Genomic DNA, 21,528 nt, shown 5'->3' with positions numbered 1-21,528 from the left:
CACAGTAACTGTGTTACAATAAGGACTTAACAGCGCCCTCTGCTGGAGTGTTTCAGTACTGCGTTAACTAGAATACACCACCTCCTCCTCCTCCTCACACCACCTGCTACAGCTCTACTCTTCTATGACTACAGTCATCCACAGCACTGATGTGAGGTCACATGGTTCATATGTAAGGAGCACAGAGACGTCCTAGCAGCTGACCTCAGGTCAGTTTAATGACTGTGAGCAGCAGCTGTGTTATTGTCACTGTGACAGGGAGACACTCTCAGACACAGCGCTCATGTCAGCTTGTTCTCATGCAGGAGGATCAGGAGCTCCATGTTTGTCTTTCTGTTTGAATCATGATGTGTTTGTGCCATCAGAGTCTGTCATGAGTACTCAGGGTTTCACAGCAGCTCTTCTGGATGCTGACGAGGACTCCAACCTCATGTTTGAGTTATAATCAATAGCATCACCAAGATGGCGCCAGTGTTCACGGCAAGCCGTCTACTCCGCTGTTGTTTGTTGTTTGTCGTCCTTCTCTCTATGTGCTGCCCTGATGTCTCCACGTTACTTGCCTACGATCGCCAAACTCTTTTGAATCTCCGGCCTTTGGACTACCAGACACAAGATTTTAAATGGAGATCTGAAAATCCTCCTCCGCTTTCGAAGGACTTTCCTGAGTACCTCCACCACTTACCATCTACCTTCTCTCAAAGGAAACGTTCACGGAGACGGGGTAAACGTGGCGGCATCCGTGTTCGTATCGAGGCCTTTTTAAAGTCCTATGTTGCGACAAATGATCGCTATTCTATAAACACCTTGTCATCTATCCCTGCCCTCCGGGACCATGCTAACTTCAGACTATTCTGTCACCGCTAGATTCGCCCCGTTGGACCTCATGGTTACCTGGACCTCCCAGCTGATCTTCCACCCGGTAGGTGCTGGGTGCGGTCCTCCAGAGGAGGTGCGAATCTCGGCAACCTTCGCCTGCTGCGGCGTTCTTCTACCAGTGACAGTGACCACTCTCCGTATGGCCTTGCTAAATACAAGGTCACTGGCGAATAAGACTTATTTTAAATGATCTTATTCTATCGTCGGGACTGGATTTCTTATTCCTGACGGAAACTTGGCTTCGCCCCGGCGAACTTTTTCCCTTCTTGGAGCTGCTCCCACCTGAGTACGCTTTTATCAGCTCACCCCGGACCACTGGAAGAGGTGGAGGGCTAGCTTCAGTTTTTAAAGACAAACTTCGATATCGGCAGCTGCCACCTGTTCTGTACCCCAGTTTCGAGGTGCAGTTATTGGAAGCGAACTGCGTCCCCTCCATCCTCTGCGCTGTGGTGTATCGCCCCCCGAATCTTATCAAGGATTTTCTTCCAGAATTTGCTGATCTACTGGGGAGCCTTGTGCTACGTTATGACCGTATACTAATTGTTGGTGACTTCAACATTCATGTTTGCTGTGAGGACAATTCGCTATTTCCTCGTTCTTATTAGCACCCTCAATTTCACCCAGTGGGTAAGTGAACCAACTCACACTAAAGGTCATATACTTGATTTGGTACTTTCTTATGGTTTGGATATTTGCATCACGGACATAAAGGACTCTGGGATTTCTGATCACTTCCCGGTTTTGTTTAATACTGTAGGGAGCGATGTGGATTTGAACAGTGATGGTCCTGTGCGGCAAACGCGCACGATTAACTCTCAGTCAATCGCCCACTTCATTGATGCTTTCCTTGACTCTCCCCTCTCTGATGCTAACTGTAATGGGGTTATATCAGCTGATGGGCTTGCTAACCTCTTTTATACTACATGCGCTGACATTCTTAACTCTGTGGCTCCTCTGAGGATCAAACGTGCCAAACCCTCACAACCCTGGCTAAATGATACTACTCGCGCCCTTAGGCGCGAATGTCGTCGTGCTGAAAGAAAATGGAGGAAAGACAAACTCCACGTCTCTCTGGACATCCTCCATCATTGTTTATCTAAGTATCAAAAGTCTGTTAAAGCTGCCAAATCTGCCCTTTTGTCTAGTATTATTATGACTAATAGCCACAACCCCCGAGCCCTTTTTAATACTTTTAACTCTGTGATAAACCCTTGCACTGTCATTTTTAGGGATGCCTCCCCTGCTCTTTGTGATAAATTCTTAAAGTATTTCTCTGATAAAATCTCAGCTCTAAGGGCTTCTCATCCATCTCATTTTTCATCAGTTTTAGACCCAGTTCCAGCCTCTGAATGCTTGACTGTCTTTCAACAGTTTGAGCCAGTGTCTTATTCTGCTTTAAAAGATATAATTGATCATCTCAAAATCTCTGGTTCCCCACACGATATTCTTCCTTCTCGTTTCTTTAAGGAAGCTTTACATGTTATTGGTCCTTGTATCTTATCTCTGCTGAATGCATCATTGTCATCAGGTTGTGTACCGTCTGTCTTTAAGCATGCTGTTGTGCAACCTATTATGAAAAAGAAAAATCTTGACCCTAATGGTCTTACTAACTACAGGCCGATCTCCAAACTCCCTTTTATTTCCAAAATATTGGAAAAGGTCGTTCTAAAACAACTTCAGGCATTTTTAGATGCAAATGGTATAAATGAAAAGTTTCAGTCTGGTTTTAAACCTCGCCACAGCACAGAGACAGCCTTACTTAGAGTTTTTAATGATCTTCTCTTAACTGTTGACTCTGGCTATTCCGTGGTTTTAGTTTTACTTGACCTGACTGCTGCTTTTGATATGGTTAACCACAACATTCTTCTATCAAGATTGGAACATGTTGTTGGTCTCAAAGGTACGGTTTTATCTTGGTTTAAATCCTACCTCTCAGAGAGGTCGTTCTCTGTTGCTATGGGGCAACACTCCTCGGCTTCTGCCCCTATTTATTGTGGTGTGCCTCAAGGGTCCGTGCTCGGTCCTGCTCTTTTCTCTTTGTACATGTTGCCGTTGGGATTAATTTTTAGAAAATACAACATCTCCTTTCACTGTTATGCCGATGATATCCAGATTTATTCACCTCTGAAATCCGATGTGTCTGCTTCTTTGCAACCTCTGTTCAACTGTTTGCATGAAGTAAAAATTTGGTTATCACATAATTTTCTTACATTAAACGAGAATAAGACCGAAATCATAGTCTTTGGTAGTCACACCCCGCTAGACCAGTTGACTGATGCCCTAGGCCCTCTCGCTAGCCATCTCTCGCCCACTGTAAGAAACCTCGGAGTGTTCCTGGATGGCTCTTTTAAACTTGAGAAACAGGTGTCCACTGTGGTGAAAAACAGCTTTTACCAGTTGCGTCAGATTTCCAAAGCAAAGTCGTTCCTTCCTTTAAAGGAACTTGAAAAGCTTGTTCACGCATTTATCACATCCAGATTGGACTACTGTAACTCCCTCTACTCGGGCCTCCAACACTCTTCTCTTTATCGGCTTCAGTTAATTCAAAATGCAGCTGCGCGTCTTTTAACAGGTACAAGAATCCATGAACACATAACTCCTATTTTAGCCAAACTACATTGGCTCCCTGTTAAATATCGCATAGATTTTAAAATTCTTTTGTTCACTTTTCAAATTCTGAATAATTTAGCGCCCACCTATCTCTCTGACCTACTCCACCTATATAATCCCAACAGAGCGCTTAGATCATCCAATCACTTGCTCCTTGCACAACCTAGGTCTCGAATGAAGTCGAGAGGAGACCGGGCCTTTGCGATCGTGGCACCTAGACTCTGGAATAACCTCCCTGTACATATTCGTATGGCTGAGTCTATCCAGTCTTTTAGATCTCGTCTTAAAACTTATCTGTTTACTTTGGCCTTTGATTCTAACTAGTTGGCTGATTTTAGCTTATTGTGTTGTTACCTATTGTTTGTTGTCCTATTTTATTGTTTGTTTTAATTGTCTTGTGTTTTGACTGACTGTGAAGCACTATGGTCAACACTGTTGTTTTAATATGTGCTATATAAATAAACTTTGATTTGATTTGATTTGATGGCAGGCTTTTGAGTGTCCTTGCAAAGAAAGGTGGCTATATTGGTCGCTGATTTGTTTTTGTTTTGTTTTTGAATGTCAGAAATGTATATTTGTGAATGTGGAGATGTTATATTGGGTTCACTGGTAAAAATAAATAATTGAAATGGGTATATATTTGTTGTTTGTTAAGTTGCCTAATAATTATGCACAGTAATAGTCACCTGCACACACAGATATCCCCCTAAAATAGCTAAAACTAAAAACAAACTAAAAACTACTTCCAAAAACATTCAGCTTTGATATTAATGAGTTTTTTGGGTTCATTGAGAACATGGTTGTTGTTCAATAATAAAATTATTCCTCAAAAATACAACTTGCCTAATAATTCTGCACTCCCTGTAGGAGACGCTGAGAGTAGAACTGATAAAATTAGGAGCTGGGTAAAGTGATACCCATTTTTATTTCCACCCATTTTCCATTGTGGAGGACAAATGGTTTCAAACTCTTCCAGGTCTTAAACTTCACGTGTTCTTCCTAATAGCAGTAAATGGATAAAAATAAGGCTTTTATGAAAACACTGAATAAAAATTGCTGCCTTTAAAAAGACTAAATGTACAGTTCAGTATTGAATACTACATAAAATAAACTATATATACAGTGTGTCTGAATGGCAGAGATGCAGAAATATGTGCATATAGCACAGAGCCATGGCTCAGTGTCTGAATGAGTCTCACAGACCTGAATGTGCTGTTGAAGCCTTTTATAATTATAACCTAATTCTTAACTCGTTTGATCTGCTCCTTACCACAAGCGACCAGACGTAGAAGGTTTTGGACTTTTAAATATATTTTCTTAAGTTTTACAACTTTTCTTACTGTTAAAAACCTCGTTATGGCCATTCATGCTATACAAAGTAATTAGACATGTGTGGTATCTACAGAAATGTCAGAATCTCAGCTAAAAGTTCACAAAACCATCTCAACAACCACCAAACAGCTAAAACAGCAGGTGAACAGATAACACAAAAAAGATGTAAACACAAATCCCCCTGATCATGTTTTTTTTAAACATGAAGCGTAGTTTTGGACGTTCATTTACTGCTGGTTCAGTGAATTTTGGTTAGACAGTGATGAAACCTGCAGTCTCAGAATCTGTGAGAAGTCTGCTTTCAGCACGCAGCAGCATTGTTGTGTTGTGTGCTGTGGATTCACCTCTGCAAACTCATCACTGTTTCACCATCATGTTTCTACTTAGACAATAACAAAGGAAGCAGTTCCCAGGAGCTACTTCCTGTCTTGTTAACATAACAGTATGTTGCCCTTCAAAACACCTCCACTTCTCCTCTTATTAGAGGACTGCCTTATTATTAATCTGCTAATTCTGTCAGTTGATGAAAGAAAAATGCTTGATCTCACCTGAGAGTTTCCAGTGTACAGCGTGGACTCTTCAGTCCTTCAGACAGAAGCTTCACGCCTGAATCCTGCAGGTTAATGTTACTCAGGTCCAGCTGTCTCAGATTAGAGGTCTGAGAGCTGAGACCTGAGGACAGAGCTTCACAGCTTCTCTCTGACAGGTCACAGTGACTCAGTCTGAAAAATAACAGATTACAAAAATAAAACACTTATGTTGAAGTGTAATGAGATACTATTATATTTAGCAATATTTAATCTTGTCTTTGTCAGGAATCTGAGCACTTATGCAGAGCAACATGTGGAGAGAATTAGAGGAGAAGAAGTGAAGAGAGAACAGCAGTAAAACAACACTGAATTGTTCAGTGTGCTTTTGATATCAACAAAATGTGTCAAATTTCTTTATTTTGTATTCATTTTGTTAGAATTGATGATTATCACTTAGATAACAAACACAGGTCAGGTCTAAATTGCACTTTGGCAACAGTTACACCCAGAAATATTTCAGAAATGTTGACAATTTGTGCTCCAATGTATTCAGTATTGAACAAACTGAGTACCGATGACCACTTAATATTTTTGATATTTTATTTGAGTTGTTCCACCTGATTTGTGTTAACTAGAATAAACATTTACAAACTAAAGCTATGATCACATATTTACTTACAGAGCTTTGTTGGAGGCTTTGACCACTGGCAGCAGCCTCAGAAGAGCCTTTTTAAAGGCTCATATTCTCACTTAGATCATTTATTTCTACTTACATTTCTTTCTGGGAAAAATGGGGATTACTTTGAAAACAAGAACTATTTTCCCCAAAAATCAGCCCTGGATTAGTAAATCACTCAAACATGTTCTCAGTCAGAAGAAACTGTCTTGTTATGAGGGAGAGAAGAAAAAGATCGAGGCACAGAAACTTGTTGAAAGAGAGATAAAGCAGCTAAAATCAGGTGTAAAAGTAAAGCAGAGCATAAGTTGAATAAAGGACACTCAAGGCTGGATTGGAAAGGAATGAAGTCCATGGTGGGGATGCAGAACAAGGACCAAAGATGAATGTGATGCTGAATCCGCAGAAGAGTAGGACTCATTTAATTCCAGCTTCGATATCATTGATTTCAATGAAGAGCTTTGTGATTGTAGCAAAGGGCTGGTAGCTCTGAGAGTCCCACTGATGAGGTGTCTGTGAAGGTTCTCAGTCATCTAAAGAGCTTAGAAAAAAAGGCATCTGGACTTCTTTAAGTTTCTTGAAGACGTTTCACCTCTCATCCAAGAAGCTTCTTTATTTCTAGGGTCAAATGGTGGAGAGTCCCAGATTTAAGCCCTGTGGGAGAGTCCGCCAAGGGGGTCATGAACCCCCCTGTTGATCCTCTACCTAATCACACGAGCCAAGGTGTGAAAATGGGTGTAGGTCACAATCAGCCAAGGTTGCGGAGAGCTCATTGTGAAACCCAGCCCCATCCTATCATGTGATTTCTTAAGGTTAGCCTGTGTACAAACAGACTTCAGCCATATGAGAGTGAGTGTGAGTGAATGAGAGCACACACAGGACACTCTGATCTCTGAATGTGTGTGACTTAGTGAAAAAGAGGATTGTACTGGGTATACTGTGACTGACAAACAGAGTTTAAAGAGAAAGGTGTTTGGATTAAAATGGATTACGCTAAAGTGAACGTGCTAATGAAATCTGAACTGACTGGAATGTGAGGTGAAGATAATTCAGATGTAAAAGAGAGAGAGGGGGTGATAATAAGGTGGGGCTGAAGATCAGTGAAGGGCATGTAAACACCTGATTGGTTGACCAGATATCAGATCGACAGTTTCACAGTTTTCTCTGTGGATTATAACTTTAAGAAGATGTGACATTCATCAAGGAATCCTGCTCTCCGGATTATTTCCATGAACACTGAGCTGGAACACATCTACAGTGCTGGAAGTGCCCGTCTCATGACCAACCTCTCTGTGCACATTTACTTTTTAACCCTTTGTGAGACAATAAAGATGTAAATCTGAGTATTTATCTATCTTAGTGCGAACACCTCTAATAGGTTGGTTTAGTCTTTCCAAGTCATAACTTCCCTTGGAGTCTGCGGTCCAGGCTCCTAAAATCATCCTAGTTTAACAAGCACTAAAATCTAGAGGAGAGCTGCACTAACAGGTGTGACTGATAGGATCTGACCTGCAAGGATACTCATGTTTATGTGTATCAGGACAAGCAGGGAAGACATGGACATCAAATCTGTCAGGCTGCCCGAGTCCGCTCATCCATATCAGTTAAGAACTCTGCATTATCTACTGAGTCAGACTCAGAGGATCAGGGATCAGAAGTTCTACAAAAAGCCGAACAAGACTTCCTGTATAGAGGTCTGTGGGCCTACTGATCCATAGTGTCAGCACAACTTTCACATCATATTCATCTCAGCACAACTAAAACATGTGACTGACCTCAGAGTTTCAAATCGACATCGTGGATTCTCCAGAAGAACACACAGCTGCTTCACTCCTGAATCCTGCAGGTTGTTGTAGGTTCCACTCAGGTCCAGCACTCTGGGATACGAGGGGTTGGACTTCAGCGCTGCTGCCAGATAATCACAGCTGATCTCTGATAAACCACAGCTCACCAATCTGTATAAAGAATGAAAGATGTAAGTTTATTAGACAAAGTGTGAGCTTGAAATCATTCAGTGTTTCATCATCTATTCAGAGCTGAAGAAGGTTCAGAATGTAGAAGTTTAGAAAATGGAAACTCCAAACAGCTGAAGCCAACAGGAAGCAGCTTCAGACAAACAAGAGCAAAAAATGAATTTTTCACATTGAAGTTGTACATTTATCATAAAGTTGTCAAGTTTTGCCGTGTGAAATAAAAAAAATGAACAGGAATCCTCAGAGTTGAACCCTCTGCACAGAGGTTCAGTTTCCTCTTCTGGTCCCAAAGTGCAGAACAACAAGGTTTCAAACAGCTTCGTTCCAGCAGCATCAGCCACAGAAATGCAGAGAAAATTCTTTGGATCTCCTGGTTGTGTTGTATGATGCGGTGTTTGCATATCTGGTGTCTGTGTTGCTTTGTGAGGATGGATCACCCATCTGCTGCAGCCCCAGATAAACAGAGCTGGACCTGAACCTGGTAGCTTCACTTAGAAAACACTTGTGACGGGAACGTGTGAGAAGTTTTGTGCAGACAAGTGTGGATTTAGAGTCTGGGACGAGGTGTCCACAGTCTTTGTGGAGATCCACATTCTGCATACTGCCTGTGAGAAGCTGCAGACATTTCTCCTCCAAATCCACTGAGCAGCTGCTCGTGGTGGTATTAGCTTCATGTGTGCGTGTTAACATTAAGCCTCGGTCACACTCTGCTGTGGACACGGTCACAGCGGGACGCCTGATGGACGAGTCGTCCTTCCTGTTAAACTTCTTTGAGGTGAGCTTGAAGCTGCTGCTTGGGGCGCTTGCACAGCTGGTTATTGTACTGGAAATGTTCTGCAGACGAGTCCACGCGCTTACAAAGCTCAGTGTGGATGACGCTGTGCATGCTCCAATGCTGATTGGTTAGAAAGTGGGCGGGAACCGGTTAGAGAGCGACAGCAGCGTTCAGCACAAACATGGAGGATCAAAGAAGAAGAGCATGAGAAGCTCAGATGGAGGCTGCAGTGGACACTTTTCATTGTTTTAACACTCGCTTTCACTTCAGCTTCACCAACAACAGCATAAGCAGAGCAGCCCACTAACTGCGTGGCCGTGACGGCGCCCCCTGGTGACTGTAAACCACTACAACATGTAGACGGCTGTCTGCTGCTCATTTCTTTGCCACCATCACAGGAGCTCTTTATCCTGTTCTTCACTCTCATTGGTTCTTTGTGTGCTTGTTTTTACAACAGTAGTCATTGTGATTGTTCAAAGAAGACAATCAGCTGTGACTAAATGCAGCTCCTACAGCAGTGATGGGAATAACTACTGAAGCTAATCCAGTATCAAAGCTCAGGAACCAGCAGCTCCCACCTCGTTTTCTTTGAACAACTATTTTTAGCTGCTGTGCTTTTGTGTTTCTGCAGACCTCAGACATCCTGCTGCTCTGGAGAACTGAAGCTCTAAAGGGTTCAGCCTTTATCTCCAAGAAACAAAGCTGATCATGGAGACCCAGCAGGCCAGCTGATCTGTGGACAGCACCAGTATCTTTAAGTCTGAGAGGTGAGCAGTCTTTGGAAGCCTTTACTGTCTGATAGTCTCAGAGCAGGATTTGGATCATTATTTGGCTTTTCTTCTATTATTATGTTTAGTTTCTGCTTCACAGATATTCTCTGAAATGTTTTCCACTGTTGGACAAACTTTCACAGTTTCTTCATAAAGGAGATCTCCTGTGGAGTCCATCTGTGATAATATGTTAGACACTGAATTATGAATCATATATGAATTAGAGATGGACCGATCCGATATTACGTATTGGTCCGATACTGACGTAAATTACTGGATCGGATATCGGCGAGAAATAAAAAATGTAATCCGATCCATTAAATATCAAAAAAGCACCTCACAAAACTTGCGACACTGCGTAACTCGGCTCATAACCGTAGCACGTTGGAGCAGTGTGCCTCACGTGATACAGCGGCTGTGTGTATCTGGATCCTCGCTAGCAAACGAGCATTTCATCTCCGAGGAAGTTATCCCAGAGAGAAGTAAAGCAAGTGTGTAAGTTCATCTCTGAATGTTTGTAAAGCATTCCCACGTTAAGCTTAACAACCGATATATGGAGCGACTGCCTCTTCCTGTTGCTACTTCAATCATGAAACTGATTAATGATCAGCTGATCGGCTTTTCTGTCGCGAGTCCGTCTCTCTTCTTTGTTTTTGGCCCACTTTGCACCAGAAAGAGGAAACCAGCGGCTGAACAACAGCAGCACGTGTAAGCTTGATAAGCTGTTGTTAGAATGTATTTAATATTACTTTCTAGACCAGGATCCTTTTCTACGTAGCTGACGGCTGGTAACTGTGCAGGGGCGGATCTAGCAAAGTGTAGCCAGGGGGGCCGATAGGGCATGAACAGGGAAAAGGGGGCACAAAGACATACTTTTCTTTCTTATTCTCATTTAAAATGTCTAGCTTTTAATAAATAATTATCTGAATCTTACACCCAAAGTTTTAATCTGATGTAAAATGTATAGAAGTCCATTACTGTATATAGTAACTGTTAAGTCTAATATACCCTAGTAAGCTATAGTACTTTTTCCTTTGGGAAAGTACCATCTGTGAATTCTGCAATTCTGTTGAAGAAAGATGTTGAATCTATTTAATTATTCTTGAAAAATAATTTAATTCTGTGCATATTTTTTCACCCTGCATCAAATTAAAGTTGATTACATCGATTAAGCATCATGAGGTGGAGGGTGGGGGGTGGTTCCGTATTTTTTTTTGCTGGGAGTTTGCAACCCTATTAGTTAGGTTGCTTAATATTTCTGCTAAGTATTCTTTAAAATACCAGAATAGGAAGGATGGAGCAGGTTTAAGTTTATTAGATTGATCAGTGTTGCTGAACTATAGAATATTTTGGGTGCAGTGTATTTTTTACATACAGGTATAACAGAATAGCTTTAGTGTTGTTGTTTATTTAAACTTGAGTATGAACTTATACAAAATGCAGCAAGATATTAAAAAAACAGTTTTATTGATTAAAAAACACTATATCGGATTCATATCGGTATCGGCAGATATCCAAATTTATGATATCGGTATCGGTATCGGACATAAAAAAGTGGTATCGTGCCATCTCTAGTTGAAAGCACTGGAAAAGTCAAAAAACATGACCCTCACAGTGCTTGCCGGCTGGTCCAGATGGGCGTAGACACAATTGAGCAGGTAGATGATGGCGTCCTCTGTTCTGAGACGAGGCTGATAAGCAAATTGAAGGGGATCCTGATGTGGTCTGACTATGGGTCGCAGCTGGTCCATGATGAGCCTTTCCAGGGTCTTCATGAAGTGGGAGGTGTTAAGGGTCCGATATTGAGGACGAGAGTAAAACAACGATGGTCCAGAAGAGCTTGATCAAAACAATTGATTTTAATGAATACACGCAGCGTGGGGAGATGTACACTGCAAAACATCAGTTGTAAATCCCCGCCCAAAAATACACTTCAGATTGCTTTTATAACATCAGGGTATTATGACGCCCCCTCTTGCGTTTACAAGCACATATTTGCCTCTTAAGAACATTATTTGCCTCTTTTACAGACAATGATCAATTTTAAGAGATAAATGCAGACACAGAAGTTCCCCTTTCTGGCATCCTCTTCCAAATATGGTGATGATCTCAGGCCTTTGAGGTCCCCATGGACTTGTCCTCCTTCTGTCACCTGTTGTCAAGTAAACTCTAGTGCAATATGTTGCTGAATACACGCCCTTGCTCCGCTACTATTTTTACTGTAACAATATACTCAGCATATAAGCTTTTAAGATTATAGATTTAACTCAACGATTTAAAGTGGTTATAACTGCACCTGTAATAAACATGTTAATATGTGATTATGATAACACCTGTAATACAAATTATAACATAATGCCAGCAACTTCAATAAATGCTTTGATGAAATGATAATTAATGCAACGATAAAGATGATGGTTATGAACAGTAGCAGTAAAATAATTTCTTTAATCCTACAGAGGTCAGTGCCACGGGCCTGTAATCCTGGGGGCCACTGGGACGTGGCGTCTTTGGAATAGGGACGAGGCATGATGTCTTCCACATCTCTGGGACCCTCTGCAGACTCAAACTCAGCATAAACAGTTTATGAAAGACTCCACACAGCTGGGGGGCACAGGTCTTGAGGACGAGGGGACTCACTCCGTCTGGTCCAGCAGACTTGCCTGAGTGAAGTCTCCTCATTTGCATCTCAACCTGGTATTGAGTGAAGGTGATGGGTGGGGGAGGGGTGTCAGGAATCTCACAGGAGGCAACAGCGCCATGTGAAGAGAGAGAGGCTGGCACAGTGGTCTGGCTCTGGATTCCAGGCTGACTACAGGTGAGGTTGTGGGGGTGTGAGCAGACACTGTGGTGTCGAATCTATTGAAAAACAGATTCAACTCATTAGCTCTATCCTCAACTCCCTCAGCTCCCCTGACAGCAGGGGAGCTGAGGGACTATCACTGGCCTGAATCCAGTGATGGTCTTCATGCCCCTCCACACCTTAATTAATAAATATAAATATATTAAAATCATATCATAAATAATAAAATATCATGTGATGCTAACATGTGTTGTTTGTATTTTCTGTAAATGTCTTATTCCAGAAGGACAGGGAGTCGCTATAAATGGTAAAGGGCCTGCATTTGTGTAGTGCTTTACTTAGTCCCTAAGGACCCCAAAGCACTTTACACTATATTCAGTCATTCACCTATAGGGGGTAGCAAGCTACATTGTAGCCACAGCTGCCCTGGGGCGCATTGACAGAGGTGAAGCTGCCAAACACTGACCACCACCAGTAGGTAAACATGGGGTTAATACCTTGCCCAAGGATATTTGGCATGCAGCCTGGAGCAGCCTGGGATCGAACCACCAACCTGCTGGTTAGTGGCTGACCTGCTCTGCCACCTGAGCTACAGCCACCCCTACAGCTATAAGGCTGTCCAAGCAAATCCACGTCTGTAACAGGAGACTGAAGAAGATTGTAACAGAGTCCAACAGTCTGCAGTGGCGACCACAGTCCACCATCTTCACATCAGAAGGACAATTTCAACATGTCTGTGAAGTCTCCTTGCCCTTGTACTCATGCCTTGATGAACAAGTAGGTAGACTTCAAATGTGGGTTTTCAGTGAATTTATAAGTACAAGTTACTGTTACTGCTGCTGTTTTTGTTTTGTCAGGTTTGTTTCATGAATATTTCTCAGACAGAAGAAGGTGATATTCCAATGGAGCTGAAAAGCAGAGCTGTCGATGCCTTACATTTGAAGACCAGAGCAGCTGAAGAAAAGCTGTGACTCCAACGTGAGATGGACACTGTGATTCATCACCTCCACCAGCAACACACTGACCTGCATTCATTCATAGGTGACACTCAGTTCCACAGCTGTTCTTGTTCACAGCTGCATCCAGTTAGAGAGGAAACTGTATAATGCAATGATGGTGTTCCAGCGTCATGTTGTTGCTCCTCCTCCACATGCTTACATGCCACAGTTTAACTCCGCCTCTCAGACAGTCATGTCACCTGATCTGCATGTTTTGCTGTACGATGACATCATCTTGACGTTGACGAGGAGGGCGAGAAAAACTAATTTTGTCCTGCAGATGGCGATCTTGCACCGTGTTCAGAGAGCCGACACTTTTAGCTTCGGTTGGACTCTATATGAGCAGCTTCCACTCTGGTTTCACTGTTAAATACACCTGTTTATTTTCACTTGTAAAAGTTGAGAAATAAATATTTTATTGCAAAATTATTTGTTGGTACATTTTTGAGGGTCAGATATGTTGTTTGATTTGAGGAATGAACTGTTAAGGTGAAAAAATGAATCAGGTTAAAATACTTTAAATCAGTGCAGATGTATAATGTAATTTAACATGTTGATAATGGTTGTAGTGGGCTTGTAATGTAAATGTGTCTGATTAAATGTGACATTAATGGTGACGCTGCATAAACCTGATAAAACAGTTCTATTAGTGGGTCTGTGTGATCAGCATCAGTGGGTTAAGGTGAGGCCTTGACTAGTAGAACGTCATGTTGGTGTATGACAACACATGAGCCAACATCAGACTCCGAGCGCTACGATGCTAAAGGTCAGAAGGTCCAGTGTGACATCATCGTTACCTGGCAACAGCAGCCCTCATCTGACTTTATTGGAGGATATTTACAGCAGCAACACTGTTTAGTTTGATATGACGGATTAACAACATGCTGTGATATCCAGTTCATCTGTAATAGATACTGGATCTAATCAGTCAGCAGATATTTGATCAGCTTATTTATAACTATACTAGAAACAAACACAACTGTGTTGGTGATTCATGCAAACTTGCATATCAGCCTTTGAAGGTTTTGTAGCATTGAGAACAAAGAGGTTGTGTTAGGGCTGAAAAGCCCGACTTGTTCTCCTCTGCAGGTCATCAAATGCACCACAGAAGTTTGTATTTGCACAGCCTGTATATGTTTGATGGCTTTATTATTCTCTGTTCAAAGACAATAAATGTGCAAAATGTCTCATGTAGTATCAGCTTCATTTAAAATGACTGCAAACATTTAGAGAACATGTGCTGCTGTTTGTCCTACATTTCAACACTGAATGAACCCTGAAAACGTGATGGCAGGTGGCAGATTGGAGTCCACATGAAATATCGGCTGTATGAAGACTGGAAAATATAGATGATACAAACATGCAGCCAAACATTTGTGGACATGGATAAACTCTCTGATCCAAAAAGCAGGAAGTGACACAGCTAGAAAATGAAAGTGTGTAACAGCTGAAGTCAAATGTAATGCAGAGTTGAATCTGCACTTGGATCCATGTGTGAAAGGTCCACATGTAGGGATCACATGAGTCCTGATGTTTGTCAGTGCAGCTTGATAACTCCATCTACTGTGGGCTACATATACTGGGCTGGTAGCTCCATAGTGTTGCAAAGAAACTATTCAATGTGCAAAGTTTAAAATCAGAGGCTCTTCTAACACAGGAGCCATGTTGAGTTTAGATCACAGCGACCACCGGCAGTCTGAAATGGAATGAAGCCCATTGACAGCCAGCAGGTCTAAACAGGAACGCAGCCATTTGTATGCGTGGCAATGATGTGGCTGCAGCTGACACAGGATTGGTTCAAACTAAACATCATTTCACAGAGTTCACAAATAAACTCACGTTTTTATCTTTGAAGATCATCATAAAGTAGAATTGATGGTCCAGCAGACAACAGCAGGAGGTTTGAGCCCTTCTGATGCAGCAGAAACAGGATTTGGAGGAAGATGTTAATAGATGAGAAAGAATTGTACACTGTGAATCAATGCAAGTCTTTCTAGATAGACAGATCTTTAATAATCCCTCAGGTAGGTTCCTCTGGGACAGTCACAGATAGAGACACCAATTCTGACGTCCTTTGAAAGTTTTCATCACTCGTCATGTACACAGATGTTAATTCTACATATTCCTAGTACTGAACTCTAAATCAATATGAAGAAAATGCTCCTACTAATCTGCATATATGTTGATATCAAATCCTTTTCCAGCACATGGATAAATCTCTATAAATCTTTCAGTCTGATCAGAATGGGCACAGTGTTGTTATTGCAGCACTCCCTGATGTTTGAAAAGCTAAATGTCCATTTTAAAGTGGTCGTGTGTAGGATTGTGTTTTCCTTCCTTTGTGCAGTTCTTACAGTAAACATGTTTGAATGTTTCCTGTTCCCCTGATGCTTCTTCCTGTTGGATAAAGTTGGTTTGAATAACATGTTCTTATAGGTTTCAATGAACTTCAAACTGGGATCCACTTACAAAACTGTCTCATTTTATTGGAACGATCCACATTTGCATCCATTCACGGTACATTTGACATCTGAACACGTTTGTACACATGATGAAAGGACAGATGGTGTTTGTGTGTCCTTCTTAAACTTAGTGTGAATGTTTCATCATGTAGAACTACTTAGAACAAAGTCTTTGGGAACATTTGGAGAACACGTTTAGGAAAGTAACATCCTGGTAGAACATTTTCTTAAAGCAAAGCAGAGCTGCAACATGACTGTGAGGATTCACAATAATAAAGTCACAATACTTTATTATTATGGGTCATTCCTACGACCCACAGCTTTACTGTGTTCCAGGAAAGTATCCAATAGCAGTGACAACTCCTCCACAGTAGCAGGTGGGATTTTTCTTTTTTGAGGACGGCTCCTTTTACCTTTCACTACGGATGGTCTGTTTATGTTTTGATCAAGAGCCTTTTTTTGGGCAGCTGAAGAGGAGAAGTCTATCTTATGGCCAACCTCTGACTGTATCTTGGTCATATTACCAGGCAAAACCCAGTATGAAGGTTCATCTGTAACAGGCCTTGTGCCACAGATCTGCACTGTTCCTTCTACATTAAACAGAAGAGCAGCGACATGGATGCAGGTCTCCACGACTCCGGCCATACAGGTGCAGTGGGCGGCTTCAACCTTCCCTGTGATGCTCACAGTGACCCATGGCTGCAATGCTGGTTCAGTCTTTGAGAGTGCAGCACCTGAAACACACACAGACAAAGTTCATTTAAAGACAAGAACTATGAGCCAAGGCCGACATAAATGTGTTTTATCTACTTTATCATAAATGTAACAAAGTGTTTAGAAAGTTAGCACATACATGTAATTTTTCATTTCTCATCTATAGAACGCTGCATGTTATATTCTAAATCTGTCTGTTCTCTGTCAGAAACCTGCCTGCAGAAAATGAACCTAAAGTATGTAATGTAAGGATGTCATCACTTTAGAAATGGAGAAAGCATAAAGTGACAATTATGAATCACTTAATATGATAAGGAGATTCTGCAGGTCATTAATCAATGTATAAAACTAAAATAAAATGTATTTTTAGTGACACGGGATACAAACATAGAAGCAAGATGTATAATTAGAATTATTTATAATAAATATGAATAAATTATTGCAATTTCTTTAACCATAAAGAATAACTAAGTCCTTCAGGACAATGTCACATCAATGCACTGAACTCACTATGTTATCCACCTAACAGCCTCCACATGTTCTCACTGTAATTTCCCCTCATGAATGAATTTATGTTGCACTAATCTGAATGTTTGCAGGGAAATCAAACACATTTCACACGCAGTACTTGAGCTGACTTACCTTTGTTTGAATGACGACTTGTACGCGCTGACTCCTGTGAGAAATTGAGGTGTTATTTTTCTGCCATTTTTATTATTTCATTTTATTAATTCTATTTTTATTATTTTGTTATTGCTATTGCATCATAATCATACAACAAGCATTTGCATTGACGCATTTATTAATAGTGATATTGCATTTAGATGTTTAAACACATTGGCACCCAATTAAGCTTTATTACAGGTGCAGTTATAACCACTTTAAACTGTTGAGTTGGATTTATAATCTTAAATGTTTATATGCAGACTGCAGTGTGAAAGAGTAACTTGGTGCCGAAATAAGACAGGAAGTTACATGTTTTTGAAGTTACATGCTTTGCAGGAAGTGAAACCAAAACCAGAGTCTGAGTGAAAGTTATTCTGAGGAGCTAGTCGGCAGGTGAAATGGGGTGCGATTGTGGTTAGCACATAGACACACATGTAACCACACACACACACACACACACTTAGTTAGAGGGATCATTTATAGGGGAAAGTTTAAATTGTTTTGCTTGGGGTTGCTTTTAGACTATATTAGGAGGAGCGAACATATTGGCAACTCTTGAAACTGTTGGAACTTCTGTTATGAAAATGATTATAATCATTTATATACAATTGCATTTTGTGCTTATTAAAGAGCTGTCGCTCCTTGGTCAAGTGAGGGTCAAAAACTTTTGGTTGGCGTTATGACGAGCAAATATACTGTGAGTTTGACTGGAGCTGTGGAAGGATCGCAACACACGCTTACAAGACATGTATATCAGGTTATTTTTATGATCTTTTATTTGTTTACATTCTTTGATTAAGTTTTAAGTAGTACCATTTAAGTAAGACATTTATTCAATATATTACACATCAGTTTCAGTTGTGTATATGCTGGCCTTTGTCTGGGGAGAAGGTGAGAGGTGAGACAAAGTGCAGCTGCGGTTATGACATAACCACATACATACATACACATAGTAGTAGGCCCATTTTGTGGTAAAGATTTCAGATTTAATTCTGCTATAACTGTAAGAGTGCCGGCGTACGCGACTGAGCTGTTTCAGGAAACCGATCTGCTGATTCCAGCGATAAGCGACAGCGGTGTGGGGGAAAACATCTGCAGGGAGGCGAAGACGCGATGTTCTTTTAATTGTGTCACAAGTTGTCAAACAGAACATTTGTGGTTTTGAAGCTGATGTACTGACGCAATGAGGGGGCGTCACTAAATATACTCTGATGCATATAAAACTGTAGTTTGATGTTTGGAGGATGAGATTGTGGGGCTCTCGGCTTACAGAGTCAGCTCATTCTCCCACGCTGCATGTTTCATTAAAATCATCGTCTTTACCTTTTGGACCAGTGTGGTTACTTGCATTCCGCCTGTATTTACTTCCCTATATTTTGGAACCTTAACACTCCACAGACAAGGTACGAAAATATGTCCGGCTACGTCCATAGCGGTTGGTCTTCAGGGTTTCTACTCCACGGCCGTATTTCATACGGGTCCACATTTCCAATGCACGCTATTTTCTGCAAGTACCGCCGCTTAGCCTCTGAACGCAATCGGTTTCTATACAGTCCATTCTCTTTTGAGCTGCTTTTAAGCATCTTTCTTGTAGTCGTTGGTAGACCCCGAAAATGGTGCCACGCTCCCACAATGCATTGCGGCGTGACGTCAACTCCAAAGCCCTATACACCACCTCCTCCTCCTCCTCACACCACCTGCTACAGCTCTACTCTTCTATGACTACAGCAAGGGCGTCGATTTGGCATGGACGGAAGGGACATGTCCCCACCAATATCCAGCGATTATTGAATTGTCCCCACCAATAATTTGATCTCTTCGAGTAAAGAAAAATAAACCCGATAGAAAGAAAAAAAAAAAACGATCTGTCAACGTCTCATTCACCTAGCGGTGCAGAAAGAGTTAAATTACGTTCTCTACTGGAGTCCTACCTCATGTGACAAATATGGCCAATGTGATTGGCTGTGCCTTTCAGGTAGCTCTGTTTAGTTTGAGCAGTGGCAAGCCTGCGCTGCAAGGACCTGCAAGGAGGAGAGGAGGATGGCAGCAAAAAGGAAGAACCTGGAAGTCACTTAAAGCCAAGTTCCCTCATAAAATGTGTCCGTCATAATAACGTTACAGGCTATGCTAGGCTTTGGCCCACATCAGTCTAAAATTGTATGTAACCATGAATAACATGTTTTGGAAACTAACTGCACAACATGCAGCACTATTAGTTCTCTCAGTCTCAGAGTAGCATTTCTAATTTTGATTGAAACTGTCAGAGAAAACAGCAGCCTCGAGCAAGCCAGGATATTAGTTTACAGAGGCTGTTAAAATTATATGTCTAACATTAAAATGTTGGTGACACAATAATTTCATCCTAATGGTACTGACATATTCATAGGGTTAGTTTTTGAGACAAAATATCATGAGGTAGTCATGATTTTGCAAATATTCCACCTTGTAGTGCAGTTTGCACAAATTGTTTTAAAAATGCACTCACCCTACAAACATTACTGATGAGTCAAGATCTGCACAAATTGACAGAAACACCGAAGCAGCTACACATTTTATTCTTATTGTCATGTATGTCCTATTTGTCAGGTGACAGAAGAACCAACACAAAGCTCAGAGAGTAATGGTGATACAAGATCACAGGTGAAATTGGATGATGACCTAGTGGTTCATGACTGTATTTGAAGCACATGTGTGACTGCATGTATTTGGAATGTCTCACTGTCATTAATCAGGTGACAGAGGCAGCTCTGCCATGTTGTAGCTCAGAGGTGAAGAGGCGAGGTCACAGGTGACTGACTGATGTGTTGGTGCTAAAGATTAACTAGTATTTATTATCATGACAATTGTTAGGCTGCTGATGTAAATTGATTCATAGTGTATATTTGACAAAGAATCTGAATTGAGAAGTCTCACTTTTTATATGGCACAAATCAATGTGTTATTTTATCAGGTGGCAATATGTCCTAGTGCAGTCAGAGGGGAGGAGCCAGGGCCGAAGGTGAGGCACATCAAGCACAGAATAATAATTTTAATCTGAGGATAAAACGCAGGTACTGAGGCTGAAAGAAGCTTCAGTGCTCTCAGAAGACTAAAAACATGGCTAAGGTCAACAATGACTCAAATGAGATTAAACAATGCGGCTGTATGTCCACCAGGAGAGACTGGACAGTATAGATGTAAAACAAACATGCCAGCAGTTCATCTCAGTTAACAAGAGGAGAAGGCATGTGTTTGGCTGCTTCACATAGTGGACATTGAGTTGTTGTGTGGGGCACCAGTAGTCCATGTCTGTTGCTGTAACAGTAGTTCATGTTTAGAATAATAAAATCCCAGCTCACTGAGCTGATCGGGGCAATAGTGCCTAAAATGTTGCATAATGTTGCTGAGAGATGTTTTACTTTGTGGTAATCTTAGATGAGTAGTTTTATCGACAAAAACCACCAGGTCATTCAGTGTTCTCTTAGTGCTAATGTATAAGAGATGTTGGTGTACTATAACTGAAGTAATGTTGTTAAGTCCTTAAAGTCATATTCTTCTATTGTCATGACTCTATTTGAAGCTATTTTTATTATTGTATGATACCTGATTCATATGGAATATGGCTGAAGTAAACTAAAGTCTAAAATACTTAGTCATTTGTTTAATAGTAATTTAACATTATATATTTCACATATAAAACTATGAATTGTAATTTTAAATGGTTGAAAAGCATGTAGAATAGCATATGTAGGCAAGTATATTTCTCCTTTATTTTTAATCAAGAAGCGAAGACAAAAATGGAAAAAAAAGAAACAGGGCAGGGTTCGGTGGTTGAATCATCCGTCCCCACCAATGCCAAAACCAAATCTACGCCCTTGGACTACAGTCATCCACAGCACTGATGTGAGGTCACATGGTTCATATGTAAGGAGCACAGAGACGTCCTAGCAGCTGACCTCAGGTCAGTTTAATGACTGTGAGCAGCAGCTGTGTTCTTGTCACTGTGACAGGGAGACACTCTCAGACACAGCGCTCATGTCAGCTTGTTCTCATGCAGGAGGATCAGGAGCTCCATGTTTGTCTTCATGTTTGAATCATGATGTGTTTGTGCCATCAGAGTCTGTCATGAGTACTCAGGGTTTCACAGCAGCTCTTCTGGATGCTGACGAGGACTCCAACCTCATGTTTCACCTCTCTGAGCTTCTGATGTCTGTGAACACTCGTGTTTCTTCTCTGGGCTCATCTGGACAAAAACACCTTTCTGTGTTTGGCTCCAGCCTCATTCTGACTGACAGGAAGTGTGTTATCCATGAGCTTCTTTGTTTCCTGCTGTGTTTCCTGTCTGTGGACAAACACGAGTGTTT

General features: G+C 41.3%; 1 long non-coding RNA gene across 1 annotated transcript; it reads right to left on the bottom strand.

Moving 5' to 3' along the window:
* Window positions 1-284: 284 nt before the first annotated feature.
* On the bottom strand, window positions 285-21,412 carry LOC112846399 (uncharacterized). Its single transcript, XR_003219327.1, has 2 exons — window positions 21,344-21,412; window positions 285-427 (listed from the first exon to the last, which is right to left on the bottom strand). It is a non-coding gene; the product is annotated as an uncharacterized LOC112846399 (long non-coding RNA).
* Between the last annotated feature and the right edge of the window lie 116 nt (window positions 21,413-21,528).

Source organism: Oreochromis niloticus, linkage group LG3, assembly GCF_001858045.2.
Source record: "Oreochromis niloticus isolate F11D_XX linkage group LG3, O_niloticus_UMD_NMBU, whole genome shotgun sequence".
Classification (NCBI taxonomy): domain Eukaryota; kingdom Metazoa; phylum Chordata; class Actinopteri; order Cichliformes; family Cichlidae; genus Oreochromis; species Oreochromis niloticus.
Note: the sequence above shows the minus strand (reverse complement) of the source record. Positions and strands in the feature narration are given on the sequence as shown.